At 58.9% G+C, this 26,849-nt stretch overlaps 1 protein-coding gene across 3 annotated transcripts in view; it reads left to right on the forward strand.

Moving 5' to 3' along the window:
* The first annotated feature begins 4,074 nt into the window (after positions 1-4,074).
* DAGLA (diacylglycerol lipase alpha) overlaps positions 4,075-26,849 on the forward strand; it is a 63,228-nt gene continuing 40,453 nt past the window's right edge. The window contains exons 1-2 of one of the 3 annotated variants that reach the window (XM_070564115.1): positions 4,131-4,269; positions 7,643-7,870. The gene's annotated coding sequence lies outside the window, so the exon portion shown is untranslated. Of the gene's footprint in view, positions 4,270-7,642; positions 7,871-26,849 lie in introns of all 3 variants that reach the window. The other 2 variants (XM_070564114.1, XM_070564119.1) reach the window with 2 other exon arrangements.

The following is a 26,849-nucleotide window of genomic DNA, read 5'->3' on the forward strand; positions in this document are numbered from 1 at the left end:
CCCTACAACACTCAGGGATGGGGGACCTAGCACCTGGCGGTGGACAACAATCCCACATCGGCTACTGGGAAAGTCACATTCACTATTCCACTCAGGGGTCTCTGGGCTTTTGCATCTGGGAACAAGCTTGGCTAAAGGCACCATGTCCCAGAGCTGTGATTTCATTTGTCATCCTATCTCCTGCATCCAAGCTAAAATATAGTCATCAGATCTCCCAGGGCCATGAGCAGATACTTTATACTTTAAAATCCTGCATGCTTTGAATTCCCCCAACCTTAAACCAGAGGGCCATGCTGGCTCTCCCTCCCTCAGGCTGTGAGGCAAGGTGGTCACTCAGTCCCTGGGACCACTGGGCAATGTCATGAGGGGGTTGGTGCCCAGCCCAGGAATTCTGCAGTTGTCTTTCTGCAGGCACCTCTATCCTGAAGCAATCACTGGCCAAGCCATCTCGTTCTGCAGCTGCTGGAAGCCGAGAGTCTGGGCCAGGGCACAGCTGTGCCAGCTGTCGGAGACAGATTACGCTCCGAAGCTCGGCTGTGACTCACATTCCAGTACAGGGGAAATGCGCAAAAGTTATACACTGTCTTTGGGGGTGCCAAAAATCATCTTGGTTTCGTCTTGCAAGATGTTCAGCTTGCAGAGTGTGGGGCAGACGGAGGAAGGGGGTGGGGAGGAGGCGAGGGGAGCAGATCTGTCTCCAGTCGACTCTGCCTGTCACACACCCTCCATCGCTCTAATAACAACACTCAGCATTTAATCAGCCCCTTTGTGGAAGCAGACGATGTCACGCTCATTAATTAGTTAATCCACACAGCCCCCCTGGGAGGAGGAGCTATGTTATTATCCCCACTGGGACCCAGAGGGAAACTGAGGCCAGAGTGGGAATTTGGCACCGAACTGAGGGAGCACAGCCGGGCAGCTGGAGCAGGACCAGTCTATGGCTTGTCGCCCATTCTGGTGCCCTCACTCCTGTCCTCCTCCCCAGCTCCAGTCTGCCCACAACGCTGGTGGCTGTCTGCAAAGACACCTGGCCAAACTCTGTCGGAATCGGGCCTGAAGGCACTCAGAGGGCAGGGCAAGCAGAGCATAGAGGGGAGAGGATGCAGCCTGGCAGCTGGACCAGGTCAGGCCCCCAGGGAACATGTGCTCTGAACCAGACCCCTGTTATGGTACCTTTCTTCCAAAGGATCTTGGAACAAGGGGCGAATGGTGACCCTCACCATCATCAAAATGTCTGCTGTCTGCTTCCGGTTCAGGCAACTCCGGGATTTCAGGGTCTGGTGGTTTTGGAACTGAAAGGAGGGATGTTTCCAACAGGAGACACAATAATGGTTGCACTGAATTAGAAACCGAGACTGCCACCTGGCCATTTGGGGATCTTCATCACACACACACACACACACACACACACACACAGGGTCCCCATGGAGGACCCCCTACATCATCGTGCCCAGTAGTAAGTTTAGATGCAAGCCTGCTGTGAAGCTTTACAGCCAGGATCAGGCCCTCAAGGATAAAGACTCAGGTCAGGCCACCAGGCAAAAAATCGTGACGGAATGAGATGCAGGCAGGAGGCAAGTGGAACGCGGAATAAGGAATCGGAGGCAGGAAATCATAAATACGTTTTAGGAGTTTGCAGTCAGTTGCAAAAATAAAGACTGCAGCCTCCACCTGTGTTTTCTTCTTGGTTACTAGAGTTGCTGAAGATGAAATGACCCCTCCCCTCTTTTCTTTTTCAATAGGAGTGATGACAATTAAAAAACATTTTTCAGGGGCCGGCTCAGTGGTGCAGCGGTTAAGTGTGCACATTCCACTTTGGCAGCCCGGGGTTCACTGGTTCAGATCCTGGGTGCAGACATGGCACCGCTGGCACGCCATGCTGTGGTAGGCATCCCACATATAAAGTAGAGGAAGATGGGCATGGATGTTAGCTCAGGGCCAGTCTTCCTCAGCAAAAAGAGGAGGATTGGCAGCAGTTAGCTCAAGGCTAATCTTCCTCAAAAAAAAAAAAAGAAAAATAAATAAAAACGTTTTCCATATCTTTCCTCTTCCTTTCTTTCAGTATTTATAATAGCAGTGCTTCTCAAACTTTAATGTGCTTTCAAATCTCGGGGATCTTGTTAACCTGCTGAGATTGTTGGGTCTGGGATTCTGCATTTCTAATAAGCTCCCGGATGGTGCAGCCAATGCTGCCCTTTGAGTAGCAAAAGTACAAAGGACATGGGGCCGGCCCGTGGTACAGCGGTTAAGTTCACATGCTCTGCTTTGGCGCCCTGGGGTTCGCTGGTTTGGATCCCGGGTGTGGACCTATGCACCGCTTATCAAGCCATGCTGTGGCAGGTGTCCCACATATAAAGTAGAGGAAGATGGGCACGGATGCTAGCTGAGGGCCAATCTTCCTCAGCAAAAAAAGAGGAGGATTGGCAGCAGATGTTAGCTCAGGGCTAATCTTCCTAAAAAATAAAAAAAGTACAAAGGACACGTTGTTAGGGGGTTAAATATACCCTTTAATTCAGTTGTTTAAGTCCCCAGATGCCATCACCATAGAACTTGAGGAGAAGTGTGGACATCACCTTGAAGATGCTCGACTTGGATCTGGAGCATGACATCAGGTCTGAAGGTGGCCGACCACGGAATATTGGAACTTGTCTGGTGAGCACAACTTTGGATGAATGGAAGGAGGATGTGTGTGTGTGTGTGTGTGTGTGTGTGAATTTGCATGCACATGGCAGCGACAGGGTGGAATGTAGCTACTGTGGTTGACCATGGCCCAAGCTGGACCAATAAGATTCTTTCTTCTGGGAATCTAGAACTTTGAACCAAGAGACATTAAGTTTAGAAGTTTTGGGTCTAATTAATTGCAGTGATCTAGAAAGAAAGTCCCTAAACTGCTACCGCTACAGTCAGTCCTTACAGCCTCCTTGATCCCTGCCCTTCCAGAGGCTGGGAGGGTTCATCTTCTTGAATCCCCTTGAGTCATCCTACCGTTGGTCCCCTCTCCATTTTCTTTTCTCTTCCCTAGCTGGAGTTTGCCTTCAAAATAACTGCAAATAATCCAGAACTCCTTCCAGAGGTAGCTGCCACCTGCTTCAACAGAGGGGAAGCCTGCTCTGGACTCAGAGGCTCACTTGAAACCCAAATGTCCAGGTAATTTTCAGGCCGAGACCCCACCTCAGTCCCCCTTACACACAGCTCCTTAGGCTGCACCATGGCTCCCAGTTGCACCAAGCTGCTGCTGCCCGCCCTGTTTCCCTGGGATGACCACAGGGCCCAGGAAACATTTTAGAGGCACTTTCCTCCTCCGAAAAACACACCGTCCCTTTTTGCCTCTGACCTTTGAGATCCAGGGGATCATCCAGTCCTCCAGACCCAACCCCCTCCCCCAAGGCTGGCTTAAGTGCACCTTCTAACGGCGCTGTCAGCCCTCTCTGCTGAGCTCCTACTACACCACAAGCACCCTGCATCGTGAAGGTCTAGTTCCCTGGAGACTGAGCTCCTTGAGGGCGGAGTCTGGGTTCCCCTGCTCTTTGTGCCCCCCGCCCCCCCGCAAAGGTGTGTTACATGATTTACAGCTTGAATGAACGGGCGTGTGTGAAGCGGAACAGGAGGGGCGCTTTTCTTCATTTCCCCAGGAATTCAAAACGGACCAAGTGCCCTTTGGATGCCAGGCACGATGCTGGGCACTGCGGGCGTGGGGGATGGGGGAGGACACAGATGATGAAACACTCTGACCCCTCAAGGCGCGCTGGGTCACCCCGAGGAGGTACAACCTGTCCCTCTCTTTCCTCCCCCCAAATGAACCAGTTCTCCAGTGATCCTCCTTGCTTTTTTGCCTCTCCCACGCTAAACCCGGTCACGCGGGGCCTGAAGGAGGGGGACCCAGGCGCTCCCTTCCCCGCACGCAGCGCGGCGGGTCCTGCCCCGCTCCCGGCCGCCCCCGGAGCCCCCGCGGCAGCAGTAGCCCGGCGCCCACCGCCCCCACGCGGGGCCCGCGCCCTCGGGAGGCTCCGCTCCTCCGGCCTCGGCGCCGCTCCCCTCCCTGGCACCAGGGGGCGCTGCCGCCCCACGGCCGTCGCCATGGTCACCGCTGGCGGCGGTGTGAGGTTTACGTAAAGGACGCAGCGTCCCCCGGGGGGCGGAGGCGGCCTTCACGCCGGCGCCGGCGCCCTGCGGAAGCGGCGTTAGTGAATCGGGGCCTTGGGGAGCCCAGGATGGAGGTGGCGGTCGCGGCGGCGGCGGCGGCGGGCCGAGCCCTGCGGCGGGCGGGAGGTAAGGGGGGCGGCGGGCGCGGCGGGCCGGGCTCCGGGCGCGGGCGCGGGGGGCTGGGCAGGGGCTGGGCAGGGGCCGGGGCGCGCGGTGGCCGGCCCGACGGGTCCGCGGGCGGAGGTGCGGCTGCCACGCGCGCCCGTGGCAGGTGTGAGATCCGTGCAGCCCCAGGCGCCGCGGTGGGGATGGTGACACCCGTGGCACGGGCGTGGGTAGCGTGGGTCTGGCACAGGCAATGTGGTTTTCCTGGCACGGGTGGCAGAAGACTCACCCCCACCTTGGCGTGGTGGTGGCCACCCAGGTATGAGGCTGGTGCAGCCGTCTATGCAAGTAGGTGATGGGCGCAGCGCTAGACCCGTTCGGGGTGGCGGTGGACACATGGTGTCCTTGGCATGGGTGTGAGAAAGTGCTGCCGTTGCTGGGGTATTGGAGGGGTCTGGCCTTGACACGGTCTGGAGTGATGGCACGGGGGGCTTGAAGAATTGGTGTCCTCAGCATGGCAGGAGTTCTTAGCGCGGCTGTGAGAAATGGACTTGGCACAGCCTGGTGCTAGGGGCCGCCTGGCCCTGTGAGGGGAGAATCCATGGCCGTGAGACCTGGTGGAGGGGAAGAGTAGAGCCCCATCCTCCCATTCTGGTGATGAGGAGGGGCATTGCCTCTGTTGTGGGGCCCACCTTTAGTGCTTATGGGGTACACTGGACCAAGGAGGGCAGAAGGCTGGGAGAAGGTTGGCATCCTTCATGTGTTAAAAAGAGACGCCAGAAGTTGCTTCTTCAAGAGGACCCTGATGGTGGCCCAGACAGAGAAAGCTGTCCAGGTAGCAGCTTTGTCCTGGGCTCGTGAATTCACCCAGCTTTGGGCAAGGAGGGGGGGACGGATGGTTCTCAGGGGTGATCACCATCCCTGAACATGTGTCACGAGAATGTGCTGGGCTGAGATTGACCGGTGTCAGCAGGCCAGGAGCGGCGTGGTGCACCAGCTTTCTGTAGTCGCCAGGCCCTGCCTGTTCTTGGGGTTGTTGGTTCCCTCTGGAGTGTCTGGGAGTTGCCTCTCTTCTTGGATGCTTGGAAGCCTTTGGGTCCAGAGGAGCATTTGGGGGATGCTGAAAAGATAAGTCTGCAGCCATGGGGAGTGTGCTGGATTGTGTCTGCCCTCACCAGTCCTTTGAGAAGCTTTGGGTGAGGGTCTCACTCAGCATCACCTGGTGTTCCACTCCACAGAGGGGCAATTTACAGACCCCTCCGGAGAAGTCTTGGGATGTGGGGGAAATCTTTAGGTGTTTGTGGATCTCCTGGGTAAGCGGATTCGAGGGTGGAAGAATAAATGGGGTGAGCTTGGGTTGAGTCCGGAAAGACAGTGTTGAGGGTACGGGAGACCAGGGTGGCACGTGACAGCTCATTTGCCAAGGTGGGTGCTTAGAGGTGCTGCTGAGCTTCCTTAAAGCTGGAGTGTCGTCCGGTGCATTTGGAGCCAGAAAACTTGAATTCCGGTCTCGGCTGTGTGACCTTGAGCAGGTGACTTTACCTGTCAGAGCCGCATCACCAGGTGGTTGTAGAGGATAGAGGGGGACGGGGCACCCTTTGGTGGAAACCCTTTGTCAACAGTGAAAGGCTGTGCAAAGGTCGGGGATTCTTGTCAGGTGAAGAGACCACAGAGGGAGGTGATAGGAAATGGAGGCATGGAATGTGACAGGGGAGGAAGGCAGCCGGAAGGTCGAGGGCCTGTCATCGAGAATTAGAGGCCCTGAGCGTAAAGGCTCCTGGGGGGGGGGTGGGAAGTGGGATCTGTGGACACTGTGAGTCAGCTGCTGAGCTGGAACCAGGCCCCAGGTCTCCCGAGGACGGTCCCCAGCATGGCGGCAGCGGCTGTGGAGTCCTGTAGGAGTGGCCCAAGCAAGAGGATGGCCTTCGCTCGGGCTGCAGACCTGCCTGGTGGTCCTGGTGGGTCTGGGAGGTGTCTGTGGCTGACAGATCTGGGGTACCTGTGTGGGAGGGAGACTTGGAAGTGTGTATTTTCTCTTGAGAATTTCCTCTGGCTCCGGGTTCTGAGGATGGGGGCGGGGAACTGCCGCGTCAGCGTTTTTGAGGCTGTGCCCTGAGGACAGAGAAGTGGGTCAGGCCCCCCAGGGTGGACGCGGGGCTGGGTGGTCCTGCGAGGCAGGTTGACGCTGGATGGCAGGAGGCTAGGGGTGGTGGGGGATGCCCTCGGACACATGGGGCAAGGAGAAAGGGTGATGGGCACCCTCAGAGGGGTCCTCCCAGGGCAGACAGGTGTGGCACGAATTCCCCAGGACATCTCTCCCCAGCGGGAGCCCACTTCCATCTGAAGGGCCTTCCCAGGTGAGGAAGATGAGGGTAGCTGCATATTGCATTTCTTTCTGCCACCAGGGGCCGAATTCCTGACAATGGGCTGCAGAGTCTGAATTACAGACCCCCATGGCTAGGAGGCTTCACACTGGAAGGCCCGTTTCTCGATCATTCCATGTGACAGTCTGCTTCAGCCAGCAACCCATTTCACAAGCTTGCTCCCCAAGACAGAAAGTTTTTGCCCGTGTCCAGGCTGCACTGTCCAGCTATGTGGGTAGAAGGAGGACCCGACCCTGCCAGGCTGGAGAGCTGACTTTTCCGTGCCAAGGGACTCGCTCTGCCCAGTGGCTGTCGCCTGGACACTGCCTGGCATTGCCAGTGCTTCCTTGTCCATTGGTCCCCAGGTCGTCCGAGGGGCGCCTGAGGCGCGCCTGAGGCCTGTCCCGCAGTCCCTTTCTCTGCCTCTCCGGGAGTCGCTGGCACTTCTCTTCTGCCTGCAGAGCTCTTTGAAGTGCAAGTGCGTTAGGAGGAAGCCTCAGGCCTCCCCGTTGTGAATATTCAGCATGCCCCGTCCCCTCAGCTCACCCTGCACACCTCCTCCTGTTTGTTCTGATTTGAGGCTCAGCCTTATGGTTTTGGGTTCCAGGAGCCCTTTGCAGCCACCCCTTGCCATCTGCTTGGGTGGCTGGGATTCTGCCCAGCAGAGCTGGGGGGCAGGTGGGGCACATCGGACAGGCCGAGAGGGGGAGGTGGCCTCTGTTCCCCAAAAGCAGAGCTCAGGCTTTTTCCGAGTCCTCAGGGCTTGGGAGCCCAGCCAGATCACCACCCCTCATCGGCGTCGTGCACAGACGCTGATTTTGAGCAGATTCCAGCTGGGGCAGAGGGAGGAACGTAGGAGTGGACATCAAGGGCAGGCAGCTCCCTGGAGTTGAGATGTTTTCAACCCCGCTCCTCTGTCCTCTTCCCATTTCTCTGTCCACGTTTCTCCGAAAGTTGCTTAAGTCAGCGCCTGGCAACCTTTCCTCCCTCAGCAGCCTCATAAATCATGATGCCCGGCTGCTCTGCTTCAGGGTGCCAGGGAGTCGAGCATCTCTGGACCGAGGATTCTGGACCAGAGCTGAGAGCACTAGGCCAGCCGGCCACGGTTGAAGGCACAGCCTGTCGGTGGAAGCCACTCCTACCCCAGCCCCTCTCCCCGGGACCAGAGGGGGCCTCGATTTAATCACCTGTGGGCCCAGCGCTCCACCTGAGTTCAGTGTCTCCCTGGAATAGCCTGGCATCACGCTCTAGTGGACCGGGTAAGTAGCGCTGGGGGAAGTTTCACTGAGCGTGTGGTCAGAGAGAGATAAATCTCTCAGAACCGCGGAGCCCAGGACATCGCGGGATGTGGTTACCTTCCCGGCGGGCAGGCCTGAAAACTGTTTCTCTCCATTTCTTTTTTCCTCTCTGAGACTGGCTCTGGCTGGCCCAGATTTCTCTGGGGTGGACGGGGGCCTGTGTGTGTGCAGGCGAGGGAGACCCAGGAACCTTACCCATGGGGACTTCTTGGCCACCGAGGAAGGATTCCACGGAGGTGACATGGAGCGTTGTGGCCACGGGTGAAGGTGTTTGGCGGGGATGCCCAAGTCCTCCCCAGGCTCTGGGTTGGGATGCGCAGGGGTGGGGCTGTTACTGCCGCAGGGCTGCCCAGGGATGGCACGTGTGTGAAGCCGCGTGTGCCCGTATCGTTTCTGTGGGAAGTGAGGGCTGAGGGGGTGTGGAGCGCCTGGCGGTGTGGGAACCTGTGGGCTTCTGTGTCTGGCTGGCCTGGTGTCAGTGGGTGTGTGGAGCTGGGCGTTGCTGGGATCCTCAAAGCAGGAGAGAACAGGGGGAGCAGGGGGGCGGCGGCCTTTCAGCCCCGGGAGGGTGGGAGTGGGGTTTCACATCTCCTGTTGAGCTTCTTACGAGAGGAGCCTCTGTTTGCTCAGTATTCCTTAGAAGGAAGCCCAGGGTGGAGCTGTGCCTCTCGAAGGCCCGCATGCCTGCTTCCATGCTCTCCCCAAGCCCACCGGGCAGTCAGCTGGGCACAGTCCACCCGGTGACAGAAGAGAGCATTATAGCCCACGGGCCTTACAACACTGGAGTCATCCAGACCCAGATTTGAATCCTGGTACCTTTCTACACCTCAGTTTCCTCATCCATAAGTTGGGGACACTGAGGAGCCCCCCCAACCAGGGTGGTTGTAAGAATTCCACGACCTACAGTGCCTGGCACACAGAGCGAGCACCCTCAGCGAATGTTGTTGCTCTGGCAATTGAAACCTTTTCCACAGAAAAGCGGTTCCATCATGATCTGCATACATTAGCACCAGGCAAGATGTCATAGGTCCTGTCCCCTTTCTTGACAAGGAGAAGTCAGCTCCACCCTCCCCTTGGCATGGATGGAATCTTGCCAATCTGTCAACAGAATCATACACAAGATAACGTCTCAGCCCCTGGGGAACGTTTCCACGCGGAGTCAGTGGATAGTTATTTCTCGCACACCCGCTGAGGGGTTGGGTTCGTGAGGCCGGTGAAGATGGATTGGCCATTCCAGAGCCTGTGAGGTGGAGAGTCTGCCCTCGAAGTGTTCGCAGTCTGTTGAGAAGCTGGGAGATGGAGACACAGGTCGAGGCTGGAGGTTCAGGAGGTGGATGCCCCCAGAGTCAAAGGAGAGAGTGACTCAAACCAGGGAGGTCACGGGAGAGGTGGGTGGCGATGACCTTTGACCTGGGCCACCCAGCTCATGAGGAAACGGCAGCAACGGGGGCTGTGGCTGGGGAAGCGGGATGCTGAGTGTAGGTTTGTGGTCTGGCTTGAGTGTAGGCCAGGTAATGAAAAATGTTGTTGAAAAGTGAGTTGGAGCTGGGTCCCCGAGAGCCACGACTGTAGGGCTGGAAGTTGGGTCTGTGGGAAACAGGGACCGTCGCTGAAGTGTTCTGAGTGAAGGTGTGGGGGCTGGTGCCCTCCTGGGAAGAGGCGTCTGGCGGCAGGTCCCGGGGGTTCTTGGGGACAGGAGTGGGGAGGCCAGCTGGGGGCCAGGGCAGTATCCAGGTGTGGAGGGTCTGAACCAGGGCAGTGGCCGCCCTGAGGAGAGGAGGGGGAGACCAGCCTGATTGTTGATGGAGGGGAGGCGGAAGCCCTGAGATTTGTCAGTTTGGTCCGTAAGAGGTGGGCCCGGAATCCAAGCAGGGCCTCCGAGTCCCAGCCTGGGGTGTGTTCCCCACCCTTGACTTTCAGCTGCTTGGACGCTGGTAGGTTCCCGGTCAGGAGTGGGAGGCCTTCCAGGATCCCCACAAGGCCGTTCTCATCCGCCAGGGCCCACTGAGGGGCGTCCAGCGTGCCTAGCACGCGCTTCCTGGCGTTTGATCATTTTCTCACCAAATTACCCCTTGAAATTTTGCCTGCCTGAGTTCAGCCCAGGAGGTTACTATTCTGGGAAGTTTCATCAAAACCCTTTCAGCGTGTGAGAGTTCTCTGAGCTGGGGGAGGCAAACAGGGCCTGTCTTCACCTGTGTTTCGGGAGCTGCTCCTAAGAACCAGTTCCTGCACCTGGAGATGCTCCCGGCTGCAGAGCCTGCGCCCGGCTGGGGGAGGGTGGGCGCGGCTGTGTAAGGTGAGGCAGGACGCGCTCTAATTCATCCCAAAGAGGCCTGTCGTTGCTCTCCTGGAGCCATTTAATTAATTTATGATTGATGTTCCTGGACTTCCTTGGGGTTAATTTATTATTGATGCCCCTTCATTATGTACAGTCTACCCTGCACCTCCCGCTGGGCAGGCTGGGGGTGGGGGGGGCCTGGGGGAGCTCTGTGGGGCTGCACCTCTGTCCCCCCCCTCCAGCCCCGACCCTGGGGACAGAGCCCTGCCCTTGGCTTTCAGGTTTGGAGGTCGGGGAAGGCCCCAGGGTGTCTGTCTCCAGTAGACTTTGCTCAGCCACAAAATAACAGTAATAGTAACAATAGTTTCCATTTTGTGAATGCCGAGTAAGGATGCCCAGCGCAGAATACAGGAGGGTCAACAGCAGTCCAAATATTTTAAATGGAAAGTTCCAGAAAGAAACCATTCATAAGTTTTAAATCGCGCGCCATCCTGAGCAGCGTGATGAAATCTCTTGCCGTCCAGCTCCTTGCCTGGGACATGAATCATCCCTTTGTCTGGCGCACCCGCCATACATGCTTCCCGCGTGTCAGTCACTTAGTGGCCATCGTGGTTATCGGATCGACTGTCGTGGTATCGCAGTGCGTGTGTTCAAGTCACCTTTATTTTATTTAATAATGGTCCCAAAGTGCACGAGCAGTGATGGTGGCTGTGGGATATGCAGAAGAGAAGTTATTGTTGTCCATCTCTTACTGTGCCTAGTTTGTGAATTAGATTTTATCATAGGTGTGTACGTGTAGGAAAAAGCAGAGTCTGTATAGGGTTCAGTACTGTCTGTGGTTTCAGGCATCCACTGGGGGTCTTGGAATGTACCCCTGCAGTGGAGGGGCCGCTGTTGTGGAGGATCTCATGTACTCCTTGTAGCACGTCCTGCCTCTACTCCCCCATCCCTCCAACCCCTGTCTTACAGGAGGCTTAGAGAGGTCGAGTTACCTGCCCAAGGACGCACAGCAAGTAGGTGGGAGCCAGGGTTTGACTCTTCCCTCTCCTCTGTAAGCTTTACCTCTCCTTCAGGCCCTGCACAGCCCATCTCTCCCACCACGCCTTTCTTAATCTCCACTGAACTCCAGGGCTGTCCTGTCTAGCATGAGGGGGCGCGGCCTTGGTGCCCCCTGAGAGCGTGTGTGTTCCTAAATGTCCCTGGCTTGTTCCCCTCACTAATCCATATCCTCATCGAAGGCTAGCAGTAAAGGCAAAATCGCACTTAGTGAGCACAGATGCCATGCGAGCTAATTCATGCGTTAGCTCGCTTAATCCTCATAACCACGCGGAGAGGCAGGACGTATTGCCCATTTTGTAGATGAGGTTTAGAAACATGCTCGAGGCCCTCAGCACATAGACGGCAGGGCCAGGATCTGGACCCCAGCAGCCTTGAGGTGCAGGCTCCTCGTCCGATTCTCACTCTAATTCCCATCTCTCTCCATCTCCTGGGGCCTGTGTGTGTATCAGATATCTGTATATTCATCCAGCAGGCTCATCCCCTTTCGCCCGTCTGGCCTGAGTGTTCACGTGCATCGGCCCTCCCCCCTTTGCCCTGGGGACCAGGAGCACCCACTCACTCGGGCTGGGTGATTTTAGGGAGACAGCGAGGCATGTGGAGGGTGCCGAGCCCAGATTTTGCCCCTGGCTCTGCTGGGCAACTTCAGATGAGTCACGCAGCCTGTCTCAGCCTCAGTTGCCCCGTTGGTGTAATAGCAGCAATGATATTTATTCTCTCTCCTTCACTGGCTGGCCCTATGCTCAAAGGCGATGCTGATGGGAAAGACGCTGTGCTAATCAGGGGTTGGATTTGCTTGTGCGTGAGATTCAAGAGGCGGCTTGAAGGCCAGGAGTGCTTGAGGCCAGGCATGTAAACCCAGGCCAGGGCATCTGCACCCACTCCCTGAGCTACCGAGTGGGCTAGTGAATTCCATGGCTTGCCAGCTGGTGAGGACCTGCTCGAGGACCCTCTTTGGCCAAGAGCTGGGCAAGAGGTCCCTAAACGGGCTGCCAGGCCCCTGTCTGGTGTCCTGGTTGGCTGACCCGTGCCTGGGTCCTTGGAGGCTGTCCCTCCGGCTCTGGGGCCTTGGGTTGTGTGCATGTGCCAGGGGTCCGCCTGGGGTTCTGGGCTCCCCCCAACCTCATCTCCCACGCTCCTGGGCAGCCTAACTAGGTCGATTCAGGCTGCATTTGGTGAGGAAGGAGCATAGCTCGCCAAGCAGCCACTGGGACCTCCCCTCACCCCTCAAAATATGCGGAAAGCCTGGTGAAGAGGTGAACTCTGCGTCTGTTCCGGAAAGCGGTGAGACTGTCAGCCTCGCCGTGGCAGGGTTCCCAGGGCGTTGGCTCGGAATCCTCTGCCTTCTCATCAGCTTCACTCTGAGCACGTTTCAGCACCCGGCTGGGCCTGGGCAGCTCGACGCGTGCTGCTGGGGCTCCCCCGGGCCCCGAAGAGGAGGGCAGAGGCCCCGGGCTGTGGGTAGGGGCGAGGCACGCTTGGCATTGCCGTTGGAAAGCCGTGGCCGGGCTGCTGTTCAGTGACGGTTTGTTTCACTTCCCAAGTTTCCGCCTTCTGCAGGCGGGGATTACGTCAGGCTCCGGGGGCCTGCCCTTTAGCCAGCTCCCCCTTCATCCAGGCTCCTGGACTGCCGTGGGATGGCTGCCCCGCTGCGGTTTTGTGGCAGCCTCCAGAATCTCGGGGCAGCCCAGTGCCCCGCGGCCGAGGGGACTGTCCTGGCCGGTCTCGGCTGCAGGGGCCCTCATCCCCAATGCGCTTGCTCCCAGTGAGCACCTCCCCACCTCCTCTACTCAGGACTGCCTGGTCTCCAGGATGCTGCCCCCATTTGTTCCTTTGATCACTCCCTTCTGATTCATTCTCTCTCTTCAAATTCAGCACAGCATAGGCCTGCAAGCACGGACTTTAGCCTAAAGACGGAGCTTCATCTGAGTCCACTGCTTCTTGGGCAAGTCACTTAACCTCTCTGAGCCTCAGTTTCCTCATCTCTAAGATGGGGGATCTAATGGGATATGGCTCCCTGGGCTGCTGTCGGCATCAAATGAGACACCACCTTGGAAGTTCTGCCCATGCCCAAGAACATCAGAGGTTCTCAATAAACGTTACCTACTATTGTTAATTATCGGGCTTTCTCTCGACTGTTCTCTGTCTGCCAGGCGGATGCTAAGATGAGAGGATGCTTCCTTTTCTGAGGCAGCGGCTCCTCTGCAGCCAGGCAACCCAGCGCCACTCCTGCAACGCAGGCTGGACCCTTGGGCTTCCTCCACTCCCCTCCGGCTTCCGGGCCACTTCTTAGAGCTGGCAGTGTCCCACCATCCCTCTGGCTTCTTACCCTTTTCCCGCCCCACACCCCACCCAGGCTGGCCCCAGCCCCCGGTTCCTTTTGGTTCCTCTCCTGTGTTGGTTTCCTTCCCTTTGGTGCCTCTTCCATCCAGCTGCCTTTTCTTTGTCCACCTTTTCCTCTCCTGAGGCCGTTGGGGGAAGCCATTGTCTTTCCTCAGAGACTGTCTGACCCTCCCGTGCCAGGCGGCGGCCCCTCGGCCCCTCCAGCTCCCCTTGGCGATGGGAAGGTGGCCTATGCATCAGACTGTGCATCCTGAGAGTAGGGGTCAACACTTGGCCTCACAGCCAAGAACACTGGCAACCTTGACAAATCCAGAGCCGTGTTTCGTCCTCTCCGGCCCTTGGGAGCCTGTTGGTTGGGGCAGCGTCTCCGGTAACTGGAAAAGGAGGCCAGTGCTTCCAAGGGGAGCTGGGCTGGGGGCCATGGTGAACCCTGCCTGTGGGGCCACAGAGCCCCAACTGAGGCTGGAGGTTCCAGTCCTGGCGAATCCTCCTTGGTTCCAAGGACATGCAGACAGGGAGGGCCGAGTCAACGCCAGCGTCCCAGAGCCAGAAAACCTGCCGCACCTGGAGTCTCTTTCCTCCTGGGAAGTCAAGGAAGTTTTCTCAAGAGGTTGTTTCACTTTCATACCTTTGGAAAGAACTTGGTCATCCTCGGACACCTTCCCTGGGACGGGGCCAGACTGTGGAGCAGAGAACAGCTTTGCCACTTGTCATCTCCCGTCCACCTGTTCATTCAGGGACATTTAACAAGTACCTACTATAGCTAAGCCTTGTGCCTGGAGCTGGGAATCAGAGAAAAGTTACCACTTGCTCCTTAGGGAGCTCCTCACTTAGAGACTGACACATAACAGACAGACAGTACAAATGTAACAACAGCACAAATGTAACAACAGCAAACACTTCCTGGGAGTCAGTCCCCTCTGCTCGCCCTGCTCTCATGCTGGATGCGGCGTAATTCGTCAAAACCTAGTGGCTGGGCTCCTTCGCTTGGCGCTCGCCTGGCTCTGTGCTCAGGGCGGTGCCCACCCGCCCTAGGAGGGAGGCCCATGGATTTTCCAGCAGAGGCACAGGTCAGGGGCCTCAGCTTCCTTGGAGAATTGAAGGAACCTGCTAGAGGCCATATATTTGCAGCTGGCAGAATGGGACTCAGACCGCCGTCTGGCCCCTGCTCCTTCTTGCCCCCACCCCAACTGGCGTCGGGTCTGAGGACCCTGTGAGCCACGGGAAGAACCGGTTGCTACAAAGGAGGGCCGCCTTTGGCCACCCTGTTGCTGAGTGGACCAGCCTGCCCCGCTCCCAGGAAGCCCTTGCCCTTCCCTGTGTGGAGGCCGTCGTGGCTCGCGGCCACCTCCTCCGACCCCGCACCTCACCCGCCTCGGCAGGCGGCATCCAGGCGCACACAGGATTGTTCCTCTCGCCCCACGTGCCCCCTGCCAGTAATGTTGAACACTTGGAGATTGTTCTCCTTGCTGCCTGCCTGCTCTGCCATGCAGTTTAATCAACAGGCTCATGGAGGGCCCCTGTTCTCCAGAGCCGCCTTCTCCATTTCTTGGCCCCTTTAGAGAGCCTGGCCCCCTCCCTTCCCCAGGTGAACCCCATTCAGCGGGCTTCCAGCAGTGGGAACTAAGCCGGGCGCCCAGCCCACCACCTGCTCAGTACTTTATAAAAGTTTAACCTTAATGGTGTAATGAACTCCCATCATAAAGCCGCTGGAGCGGTGCAGCCTGGGACGTATAAATTATAGGAGCCCTCTGAAGTTGTAATTGGAAATGGCAGCCACTGGAAGGTTGAAAGGGGCCGGCCCCATTGGGCTGAGCACAGCTATTCTGTGCTTCCTTTCAAGAGGCACACAGATCTGAGTCTGGCTGTGAAAAAAAGAATGTCCTCAGACCAAACCGAGCTCCTGGTTCCTCCGCCCCACTTCCCACTTCCTGCCCCCGACCGCGTCTGCAGAGCCTGCCGGCTTTGGAGGCAGGACCCCCACTCTGGCTCCCTGCCACAGACGGAGGGGGCTGGGAGGGAACGGACACGGGCGTGGACACGGCAGACAGGGTAGGCGCCAGGTCCCCCGTTTCCCAGGGAGAGTGTCAGAGCAGTCGGCCTGACGTCCCCCAGTCTCCGAGGTCCCGTCTGTAAGGTGCAGAGTTCGAGCCTCCCAGCCGAACGGTGGTGGGGATTGAACCGGAAGCCATGGGGGCTTTGGGATGCGGGGTTAGGAGTTCAGGCTCTGGAGCTGGACTGGCTGGCTCCGTGTCACAGCTGCTGCTGGTGGCACTTGTGAGGGCTTAGCCAAGTCATTGAACCTCTCAGCTGCAGTTTCCACCTGTAAACTCAGGGTATCACCGACCTATCTCTGAGGCGTCTTAGGAGGATGATGTGGGATGATGCTCATCAGGGCTCAGTATAGGGCTTCTTTCATGGCCACACAGATCCCCGGGGAGCTTCCAGTGCAGATTCCCATGGAGGCTGGATGGGGCCTCACATCAGCTCCTGTGAGCAGGTGGCCCACAGACCACAGCTTGGGTGGCCAGGGCACAGTGTCTGGCCCACGGGCAGTGCCTACTAGTGCTGGCTCTGATTACCCATCTAGGCAAAGTGCCTGTCACCTGCACCCACCCGGCATCTGCACATAGGGCCCATGTGGCTTCAGCTGAGTGCTCCTGAGTGTGGATCATGAGCCAGAGCAGCCTCACCTGGGATCAGGTTAGAAATGCAGAATTTCAGTGCCCCCCCTCTCTGGCCCCATCAGCATCTCTGGGAGTGGAGCCCTGGAATCTGTGGTTCATCCTGCTCTGGGTGCTTCTGCTCCCTCCAGTAGGAGAAGCCCTGGTGGGGCGCGTCCTCTAGAGCAGGGCTTCTCCAAGTGCAGGATGGGTAAGCCCAGCCTCCAAATCTCCTGGGCTTGGCCATGGTGGGGCTTGCTCAAATATAGTATCCTGGGTCCTACCTCAGACCAACCGATTCAGAATTGCTGGGTGGGGCCAGGGAATCTGCATTTATCATGTCCTCACTGGGTGTTCCAGTTTGAGAGTCACTGGGACTCTCTCACCGAGCCTGAGCGCTATGGAGAAGGGCAAGACCAGCCCCCCACCCCCCACCCTGTGTACAAGGCTTTGCCTCTGCTGGGGACAGAGAGCACTAGACGGGGGGTCGGGAGCCCCAGGCTCCAGCGTGGTCCCGCCTGCATCCCGGAGTTGCTTGGCCTCGGGCTCAGCCATGGGGACTTTGTCACAGCGAGAGGAGGGAACAGCCTAATGGCCTCCAGTAGGGAATTGGTCGAATAAACTCACGTACGCCGTGTACATGGACTTCTCTACCGTAATGAGAAGATTGGGAAAAAGGTTTAACAAAGAGAAATGTTCACCTTCTCCACCTCAGTGAAAAAAAGCAATAGATACAGAATGATCTTATACTTGGATGGAGGAAAAAGAAAGACTAGACAGATGTTAATAGTTAATAATTTTGCTATTGGGATCATAAGCGATTTCTATTTTCTTTCTCTCTTTTTTGTTTCTATTAGAGAGAATGTATTTTGCAATAAGAAGAAAAAAGTAGGTGTAGATAAGCTTGTCTGGTCCAGGGGCCTCAAGCCACAGGTGTCAGTGGCAGCCCAGACTCCCAGGACGGTCCTCCTCCTGTTCGACCTACCCACTGGGTGACCTGCACCATGGTCCCCCCCACCTCCGGCTGCGTCTGGTGGTCCCCAGTCCTGCGCACTGTTTCTTTAACGTTTTTACTTCCTCTCTGCTTTGAGTCTCCAGTGGTGATGGCAAGAGCATTTCCTCCACTTTGCACAAGAGGAAAGAGCAGGGAGGGGAGAGCCAAGGGGTGGGAACCCCCCAGCTCGCAAGCGTCTGGAGGAGAGTTGAGTTTTCGTCAGGGTGTCACCTGGATGCCTGAACCTGAGTTCAGAGTCTAGGCACAGGGATGTGCTCAGGAAGTAATGGTTGAATGAATGAGGGTTGGAATACAGCCAAGGAGAGGACGAGAACTAGTGCTGTGTGACCTGGGGCACATCAGCTTACCTCTCTGAGCTTAGGGTCTTCATCTCTAAGGTTCAGGGGGTTGGGGAGGCTTGAACTCTGATTCTCCCAGGGCCCTTCCGGCTCTAATCTCTGGGGAGTCACATGCCTCCCGACTCCTGTCCCCTTGCCTAGTTTCTAAGCAATTTGTGCTGTCCAAGAAGACCCCACCTGTCTGTCCCAGCTGCCCAGTGAGTGTGTGTAGAAGCCGCTGCTCAGGGCAGGGCCCTCCAGGCAGAGACGAAGGGAGGAGCAGGAGGAAGGGAGACCCGTGGTGCTGGAAAGGAGAGTCAGCCACCGACCCATAGCAGAGGGCACACAGGCAACTGCACATTCCTGGATCTGACATTTCCCTGCCGCGAACACTTTGTCACCTTCGCACTGCCTGTGGTCAGGCGTCCGCTTTTCATCTTCTCCAGACCAGAGCTGCCTTTATCCCAGGGCCCCCTGCCCGGCTTTGCCGGCCGAGTCCCCGTTACCGTCAGGCCGCAGCAGCCCCTGAGCCTCCTGCCCTTGGAGCCGTTCCTTTCCGTTGAGTGGTTTCGCGGGGAGGGAAGGTGGGGGAAATCCATTCAGGCCATTTGTTTTAAAGACATTTAAGTAAACCCGTGGGGTTTGTGTGGTCACATCTTTTCAGTCTTCTTTCAAAGAAATGGATGGGTTTCTGGGTCTCTCTCACCACCAGCTTCCGTGCCTGGGAACTGCAAGAGGCCCACTCTTCAGGGGGAAGCGTGGAGAGGGAAAGATCAAAGCTGAGGGGCTGGGGCAACCTGAACTTGAGCTTCTGTCTCCCCCGCCTGTGGAGGGGCTCTGGGTACCTGCCCAGGTAACAACAAGCCTCTGTCTGCCTATGGTGCCGAGGAATCAGCCCCACATGCCCTCTGTGCACTCACAAGCATGTTTTTCTGGCTCAGGGAGCCTGCAGGAACCAGCTTTGCCAGCAACGCAGAGGCTGGAGTTGGGAGCTAATGGTGGTGCTCAGCACAGAGCCTTGAGAGGGCAGAGGTGAGGGCAGCAGGCCTCTGTGCTGGCTGGGATCCAGCCCATGCACAAGGTACATCCTTCTCAGGGATTCTGGGGGGCTTTTGTGTATGGGCGAGAGGAGGGGAGAGAAGAGCAAGCGAGCCTGGCTTTCCCCCTCTTTCTGCCTGGTGGTGAACTCCTGCTCAGCCGTCAGCGCCCTCCAGGAAGCCTTCTCTGTCTGCCTCGGGCTGAGCCGCTGTCCCTGCTGTGGGGCCTCCCCCTCAGCATCGTAGCTCCATCCTCACTGGCCTGCATGTGGGTTTCCTTGTCGTTCTGCACTATGAGCTCCTCAAGGATGGGGCTTGTCATCTTCGTGTTCATATCTCCGGCAGCTCCTTCTGGAGGTCCCGTCCAGTGCGTCGGAAGCCTCGGCTGGAACTCCCAGGCCCTGGCTCTGCTCTCCCCCTGCTCTGGTCTTGGAGCCCACGCAAGGCAGTGAGTGGGGCATGCTCAGAACATCACCCTCTCCTCGCTCTCCTCGCCTATGCCTAGAAGAAGGTGGCCCTCCCTGGGCAGGTGTCAGGCTGGAAGGGAATGGAGAGATGGGGTGGGTGGCGTTCAACTGTGAGACACTGGCCAGAATGTCCAAGGAGACAGACCCAGCTGGCAGTTGCCTCCAGCAGGATCTTGCAGGTCCTCTCCCCTGTGACCTTAGGGAGCCGACAGCAGTGAGGCGGCCGCTAACACCAACCGGTCTGGCAGGTTTATGGGGACCTTGCCAGGTTTCTTGAGGGAGAGGAGGTCCTGCCGGAGCAGGCTTTGTGCCTGTCCTCTCTGTTCTTCCCTTTTGAGGCCGTCCTGTCCTGGCCTTGTCCTCCTCTTTGCCCCTTCTCTTGGGGAGGGCCTTGACCCTCCCCTTCCTTGGGTCCAGGGCAGCATGGAGGTGGGGCCCGAACAAGAAACAGAGGCCAGGGCCCCACAGGAATGTGGGGTGTCCACGACCCCTACCCTGTGAAACTCTGGGTGTACTGAGGCCCCTGGGAAGCAGGATACCGATTTCCGGGGTCACAGGCACCACGCAGGGGCTGGCAGGGCCCGTGGTGACCCTTCTTCCACTTCCTCCCTCACTGACGTGCCAAGAAGTGAGGGACCAGAGGCCTGAAGAGGCCGCAGAGCGAAGCCCAGGACCTGAGCCCTCTGGGACGGCTCCTTCCTGCCCCCACCGCCGGGCTCCCCTCTCAGGGAGCAGGAAATGGGGGTGGGGGAGCCCAGGCATTCCTCTCACCCTCTGCCAGGAGGGGCTGGGCGCCCCACTCCGTAGGTGTCAGCGGAACTGTCACCCAGCGGCGGGCGCCGGGGCTGGGATTTCCCTGGCTGACTCACCCCGGCCTGGCTGTGCCTCAGCCCAGGCAGGAGTCGTTTGTGAAGGTGTCTGGGTAGCGACAGCAACTCACGTGGAGGGGGTCCCAGGAACCGGGAGTGGGGGCCGAGGGGTCCTGTGGCCGGCTATAGTCAGGTCCCCCAGGTCAGATCCCCTGGCTGCCTTCCCCCCATGCCTGGGAGACCCCACGCCCCACTCCCCATCCAGCACAGCGCCCCCACTTCCCAGCACAGGAAGAGCAGCGAGGCATCGAGGGTCCTGAACACAGGGGGGCTGCTCCCTGCCTCCCTAAAAGATTCCCCCCAAGGGCGAAAGGCCTTCCCTTCCTGTCCTCTGCCAGGAGAGGCAGAGAATAGAGGAGCCATTGATTCCCTTGATCGGCGGGCACTTCACAAACAGGGCGCCCCGGTGGCCGACTATGAGAGGCAGGAAATGGGGCCGGCACAGTGACCCGGCCAGGCGCCAAGGACCCTTGCAGAAAGGGACAAGACTGTAGCTCTCCCCCTGGAAGAATTCACACGAGTCTGTGCAGCATTTCCCGGCCCCCAGCTGCCCTGGAGCGCATCTTCGGTTCCTCCCGGCCCCCAGCTGCCTGTGCCGCCTCGGCGGAGAGCAGGCAGTGGGGCGGAGGTGTCGTAGTTACAGCGTGGGGGGCTGGGGGAGGACGGAGCAGACAGAAATGTGGAGTGCGGCTTGCGACCAGGCCTGTGGGGGTGGCAGCAGCAGAGCCGCGTGGGGCGAGCTGGCTCTGGGGCGGGATGGGATGCACAGTCCTGGGTGATTGCTCAGGGGTCCCTGCTTTCCTGTTGCCGATGGGAGGGAGAGTCGCCCCTTGACCTCTCCAGGCTGGAATAGCAGGGGCCAGCAGCCCCCCACCCCCACCCCCAGGGCCAGGCTGCCAGGGCTGAGGTTTGCAGGGTGACACGTGGGACCCTGGCATGGCTCGGTCTCGGCGGGCAGACTTCTCAGCCCCCTACTCACCCACCTGGCCTGGTGAGAAATGCAGGAGTTTCTGTTGGCCAGGAGCCACGGGGCAGCTCCTGCGTCCCTGACGAGCAGGCTGCCTAACCCCCTGCAAGCATGTCCGGCCCCGTTGGCCATGCTAATCCCTCTGTGAGCAGGCTCAGGGCAGGGTGGCCAGGGAAGGAATGTGGCCCGTGGGCCCAGTCTCCTGAGCGACAGGGCTGGGGGCACAGCCCAGAGGGCAGGGCCCTGAGCTCGGCCCACTGCTGCAGTCAGGAGCATCGAGGCTGACTGGCTGCAGCCTGAGTGGGCCGCATGGACAGGTGGGGCACGAGGGAGGCCTGGCCTGCCCTGGGATGGGCCCTCAGGCATGTCTAAGCCCTCCAAGGGCAGCTCTGTTGAGGACAGAGGACAGCTCTGACCAGGAGCGGCTGAGGCTCCGGGAGCCGGGCTTGAGGCCAGGGTTCCGGGTTCTGCTTCTGGCCCGCCGTTGACCTCGGTGTGGCCTGGGGCAAGTCTCTGCATCCTTGCCTCTCACCTTCCTTCCTAAACGAGCGTGTGTGAGTCAGTGGCTCAGCAGGTGCCTTCCCTGCCAGATGTTCTCCTGTTGTTTATTAAGCCCCCAGCTTCAGAGAGCGAGGCAGGGCCCAAGGACTTTCTCCCGATGGGCTTCCGTGGCCAGGTGCCTCTGCAGTGAGGACTCTCCGTTTCCTCCTCCCTGCTCCCCAGGTGATGGGTGAAGTGAGATAATGGCAAGACCTTCCCGGTACAGGGCCTTCTGGCAGGCAGTTGGGCCCTTGTTAAACAATAGCTGGTATTGTTGCCCTTATTATCATTACGTTTGAGTTATTATCATCATTACAGTGGAGTTGGCTCCCCAGAGCCTGCGGGGGGCTCCCTGGAGGAGGCGGTGTGGCTCGTGTCCTGAGCTAGCATCCTTGCCCCCCCAGCCTCACACCTGCCCCGATCTGCTTGAGAATGAGGTCAGACGGGGGCAGTGGAGGGTCTGGGCGGGCAGGCGGGGGCCCTGGCACCTCTCAGCTTGGCTGCACCGCCGGCTCCCATCTGCAGAGGGGCGGCCCACCCTCTGCAAGCTGGCTGGGAGACCTCAGAGCCGAGGAGCGCGTGTTCTCCAAACATCTCGTTCTCAGCAGATGGCAGCCACAACTCCCTTCTCCCCGCGGTTCCGCTTGCACCTCCCTTTGCTCACCCCTCCTGTTAACTTTGGTTTCTGCTTTTGGAGATGGGGAGGCAGCTGACAAGCCCCCAGAGCCGCCCTGGCTGGGGGGAGGCTTGGTGCTCAGGGCGCGGACAGTTTCCAGAGGAGAGGAGACCGCCAGCCCCCAGCTGCCTCGTCCAGGAAGCTCAGTCCTCTTTGCCTCCCGCACGCTGCCTGAGTCTCCTTGGCCCACGGGGCCAGCAGCGTGATCTCAGCGGAACACGGGAGCTGGGCCCAGGGCCTGGTCTCTTGAGGAGCTGCAAGTCCCCAGGCTCTGTGCCCGGTGCCAAGGACACAGGACGCCCCGGGAGTTCCTGGCCTGGTGGGGAGCCAGGTTCCTGCGGCAGGAATGGAGGGGCGCTGATCAGGCCTGCCTTGGGGTTGGCAGGCTTCTGGAGGTTTCACCTAGGAGGTGTTTAGGCTAAGCCCTGGAAGGCCAAGGTGTTCCCAGAGAGTAAGATGGGAAAGGCATTCTGTGCAGGGAGCAGCATGTGAAAAGGCACAGAGGCCTGCAGAGCACCCGACTGCGGTGGAGCAGATAAAGGCCAAGCCGCCCCTTCAGCCTGTGCAGTTCAGCCCCAGGGTGGGGTCTTCAAGGAGGAGACTGCGCTCTTCTGACTGCCTGGGGGCTGAGGTCTGCCTGAAGTAGAAGTGCTGGATGGGGGCTGATGGTGGCACAGGCCTTTCTCAACTGGAGGGAATCTGGGACCCAGCTCATGGCTGCCCAGAGTGTGGGGCCAGCAGGAGCAGCTCCTGCCGGTGGAGCAGCCCCAGCTCGTGCAGCCACAGGTGAGACGGCCTGGGGGCAGAGGCCAGGGCGTCATGGAGCAGCTGCATGCCCCTGGACGATGTGGTGCCCTGGTACTGCCCACAGTACTGCCCCTCATTCTGTGACATGCCCTGGCTCCACCCCACATCCATGTGGTGCTGGGCAGAGCATCCACATATCGAGATGCTCTCCTGTGCCACACTCCTTGCTAAGTGTTCCCACACAGGCCTCGTCCCGTTTAACCTTCACAGAGCCGCACCCGTGGGCATCCCTGGCCCTAAGGTCCCGGGACTTGTCCAAAGTCACCCAGCCAGGATGTGGCCAAGCAGAGGCTCCAGGCCCGTGCCTCCTGCTGGGTCACCTACCCTGTCCCCTAAGGAAGGCTCAGTGTGCGTGGGGGGTGGCACTCGAGCATCGGAAGTCCAGCCCCCTGAGGACTCCTGCCCTGTCCATTCTCCCCCTCAACACACACTCAGGCTTCTGGGGGGAGGGGAGGGGAAGGCCAAGGCATTCACCCTGGGGGCTCCAGTGGCAGCCGCAGGCAAGGCCACTCTGAGCAGTCGAGCACCGTCACTTTGGGCAGTGGGCCCGGCACAGAGGTGCCAACGGTGTTTGCTTTTCCCAGCCCCATGCTTGCTGTGCCATTCTCACCTGGCTGACTGTTTACCCAAGGATTTGCCCTTCAGGAAGATGGGTGGGGCTGGGCGAGGGTGGCGGGCAGGTAGCCCGCTGCTTCCAGGCTTCCAGGTTTTCTGCATAACTGAGGAGGGCCACAGTGCCCGTAAGCGCCACATCCTGCAGCCCGGGTGCTGCCCCAGTGGGGCCTGGCCTCGCCCACGCACAGCATGTGACTTTGCAGTGCTGGGCCTGACATGCCTCGCGTGCCAGGGCGGCAGTGGCAGCAGCAGCTGGACGGTCAGCAAGGAGCAGGAGAGGTCCCCAGAGCCCTTGTGTTGGGCACTGGCCCTGGGGCATGGGGGCGAAGGGCAGTGTCAATGGGACTTTTGTGTGGCCGGGGCAGAGGAGCACATGGCCCAAGCCGGGAGTGCCCCGCAAAGGCACCTCTGCCCCTCTCTTCCCTGGAGCTGCCTTGCCTGGCTGCGGCCCTCACCCTTCCCTCCAGTGAGGAGAGCCTGCCTTGTTTCAGCTGGCCCCTGCCCTGCCTCCAGCGCCTTTCAGATGAATCGGCCCCAGGAACTTGAGGATTTCTTCCCCAGCCCGGCCCGCCCCTCCGCCTGCCCTCTTGAGAACGGCCTTCCCATCCTCCCCATGGGCTGACCGAGCTCGCCCCTGCGTGGGCAGTCCCTGACCGGGGAATGTGCCAGCGGCTCCTTGAGGCCACGGGCCTGGTCCTCGGGGCCAAGGGGAACAGATTAGGTAAACAGAGGCCAGGTGCATCTGGCGTCCCTGGGAAGAGGGAGCCCTTCCTCTCCCAAAGCTGGTACCCACGGAGTGGCCTGTATTAGCTGGGGCCTCCCTCCCTGCAGTCCCGCCTGTGGCCGGCCTCGTGGACTGGCTATGGTCCTGTGAGGATGAGAGATCTCACACTGCCATGGGGGTCACCCTGCTTTCACTGTGGCCTTTGGCAAACCCATTGCTCTGGCCGTGGTTTCTCCACCTCTTGGTACCTGTCAGACAAGCTGTGAGGACGAGCAGGTGGTCACCAAGAGGCTGTGCCACCCCCTCCCTGGGCAAAGAGCTCTGTAAACAGAGGGCAGCTGGGAGAGTGTCATCGCTCAGGCTTGGGGACAGCCTTTCCAGATGGGCACAGGTATCAGAAGTTGCCTGGTTACTCTCGTGCTGGCTGTGTGCTGGGGTTGGGGAGGCAGCCTGGCCTGGTGAGGGACCCCAGGTCCCTCCACCACCACCTCTTAGCTGGGGAGCAGGACTGACATGGAGGAAGTAGGGACACTAGTCTCCTGGGGTTTGTAACTCGTTTAGGTCACTGTGGCTGCCGGGCCCTGCACAGCCCTCTCTCCTGCTGCTGGTCAGGGCCGGGTGCTGGCCTGGGGGTGGACCCAGAGTCTGCCGGCCTGAGCAGCATCGCAGTAGCCCCACCCTCAGACCTCTGACCACACCACTCTCTCCTCCCCAGCAGCCCTGAGGGTCCCTAATGCGCGTGGTGCTCACGCAGCCCCCTGGCGAGCGCTCAGCCTCACTCCACAGCAACGCTGTGAGGCTGGTGCCCTCGCAGTCCCCACCTCCAGGTAAGGAAACTCCTGCTTGTGTCCCGCTGTAACCAACGTCACTCAGATGTTATTTATCCCCCTTGTAGAGGAATCGGGGCTCCAAGAGGTTGTGACTTGCCCACCTATTGTGGCCGAGCCCAAAGCCATGCCTGGATTCTCTGACACCAAGCTCCACGTGTTTCCCACTGTCCCCTGCAGCAAGCCAAGTGCTAATAAATAAGCACGTTGACGCATAATTCATCCCACCCTGGATCTCTCTGAGCTTTTCTCTCAGAGGAACTCCGAGCCCGTCCCAGACGTGATCTCACACACCCTCCCCAGTCCCTGACGAGCTGGGAGGAGGCCCTGCACGGAGGGCGGTGGAGGGGCCGCACACAGCGGGCCGAGGGTCAGGAATCTCAGCCCCTGCCGCACTCCTCGGCCCGCTGCCTCCGGGGGAGATGCTGGGGCAGGGGCGTGCCTGCCGGTGCCACCTGCTCTCTTCCTCTGGTCTCCTCGGGATGGCGCAGGTGTGAGCTGGGAGAAGGCGGGAAGCTGGGAGAGTCCGAATGAGGCCCCAGCGGGCTGGGCCGGGAAGCCCAGGGCTCCGTTGTAAAGGGAAGTAATCATATTCCTGAGGCTTTTTATAGTGCTTTCCTCCTAAGAAGCCTCCTCTGTCTTGTTTGTTCTCACAATCCTAGGAAGTTGGCAGAGAGCACATCAGGGGCACGGGGAGGGAGGCCACTGTCTGGAAAGGAACCGAGGCTTGGAGACTCCCCGAGGTCGCGGGCAAGTCCGTGATGTGTTGGGTTTTGAACCTAGTCCTGACTGCCTGCACAAGTTGGTGCCCCTGAAACGCTGGGCCGTGGTATGGTGATTCCTGGCCCGTCTCTCTCCCTGGGCGGCCGTGGGGTGGTACTGTCAGTATTTCTGAGTCTTCCATGGGGTGTATTTTTTCAGCAGAGGCCGAAGGCCTGTGGAGCGTTCAGGGGGAATAAAAAAGGGAATCCTGGGGCGGCCTGGTGGCATAGTAGTTAAGTTCTTCAGCAGCCTGGGGTTTGCGGGTTCAGATCCCAGGCATGGACCTGCATGCTGCTCATGAAGCCATGCTGTGGCAGCATCCCACATACAAAGTAGAGGAAGGTTGGCACAGATGTCAGCTCAATGACAATTTTCCTCAAGCAAAAAGAGGAAAATTGGCAACGGATGTTAGCTCAGGGCCAATCTTCCTCACCAAAAAAAAAAAAAAAAAAACAGAATCCTAGGGAAACTGGAGATCCTCTGGTCAACCCCCTAATTTTTGGATGAAGACATTGAAGCTCTGAGAGGGGAGCTCGTCTCCCAAGTCCTACCTTTTCTTCTACTGACAGTGGGCCCGGGATCCTTGCTAAGCCCCTTTGGCAGCCCCGGGCTGCAAGCTGGCCAGGTGGTCCCATGGGGAGCCCTGTCTCTGGGAGAGGGCAGGAGTACCCGGCTGCATCCCAAGAGCACAGCCCTCCGTGCTCTCCCTGGGGAGATGCCCCCTCCCTCTAGTGGTGCGTTTTGCAAAGTGGACATCACAAGTCACGCTCCCACAGATGCCCAGGAAGCCCAGGCGGGGCTGGGAGCTGGAAGGGGGTAGGCTCATTGGTGCCGTGGAGCCCCTTGGGCAGCAGAACCTCCCGGGATAACTGGTCATGGTCCTGGCTCTACCACTCACTGTGTCGCCTCAGGCAAATCACCCAACACCTTCTTCCCGCCACAGCTTCCACATCAGCCAAACGAAGGTGCCGCATTTC

The sequence above is a fragment of the Equus przewalskii genome, chromosome 11 (assembly GCF_037783145.1).
Source record: "Equus przewalskii isolate Varuska chromosome 11, EquPr2, whole genome shotgun sequence".
Classification (NCBI taxonomy): Eukaryota; Metazoa; Chordata; class Mammalia; order Perissodactyla; family Equidae; genus Equus; species Equus przewalskii.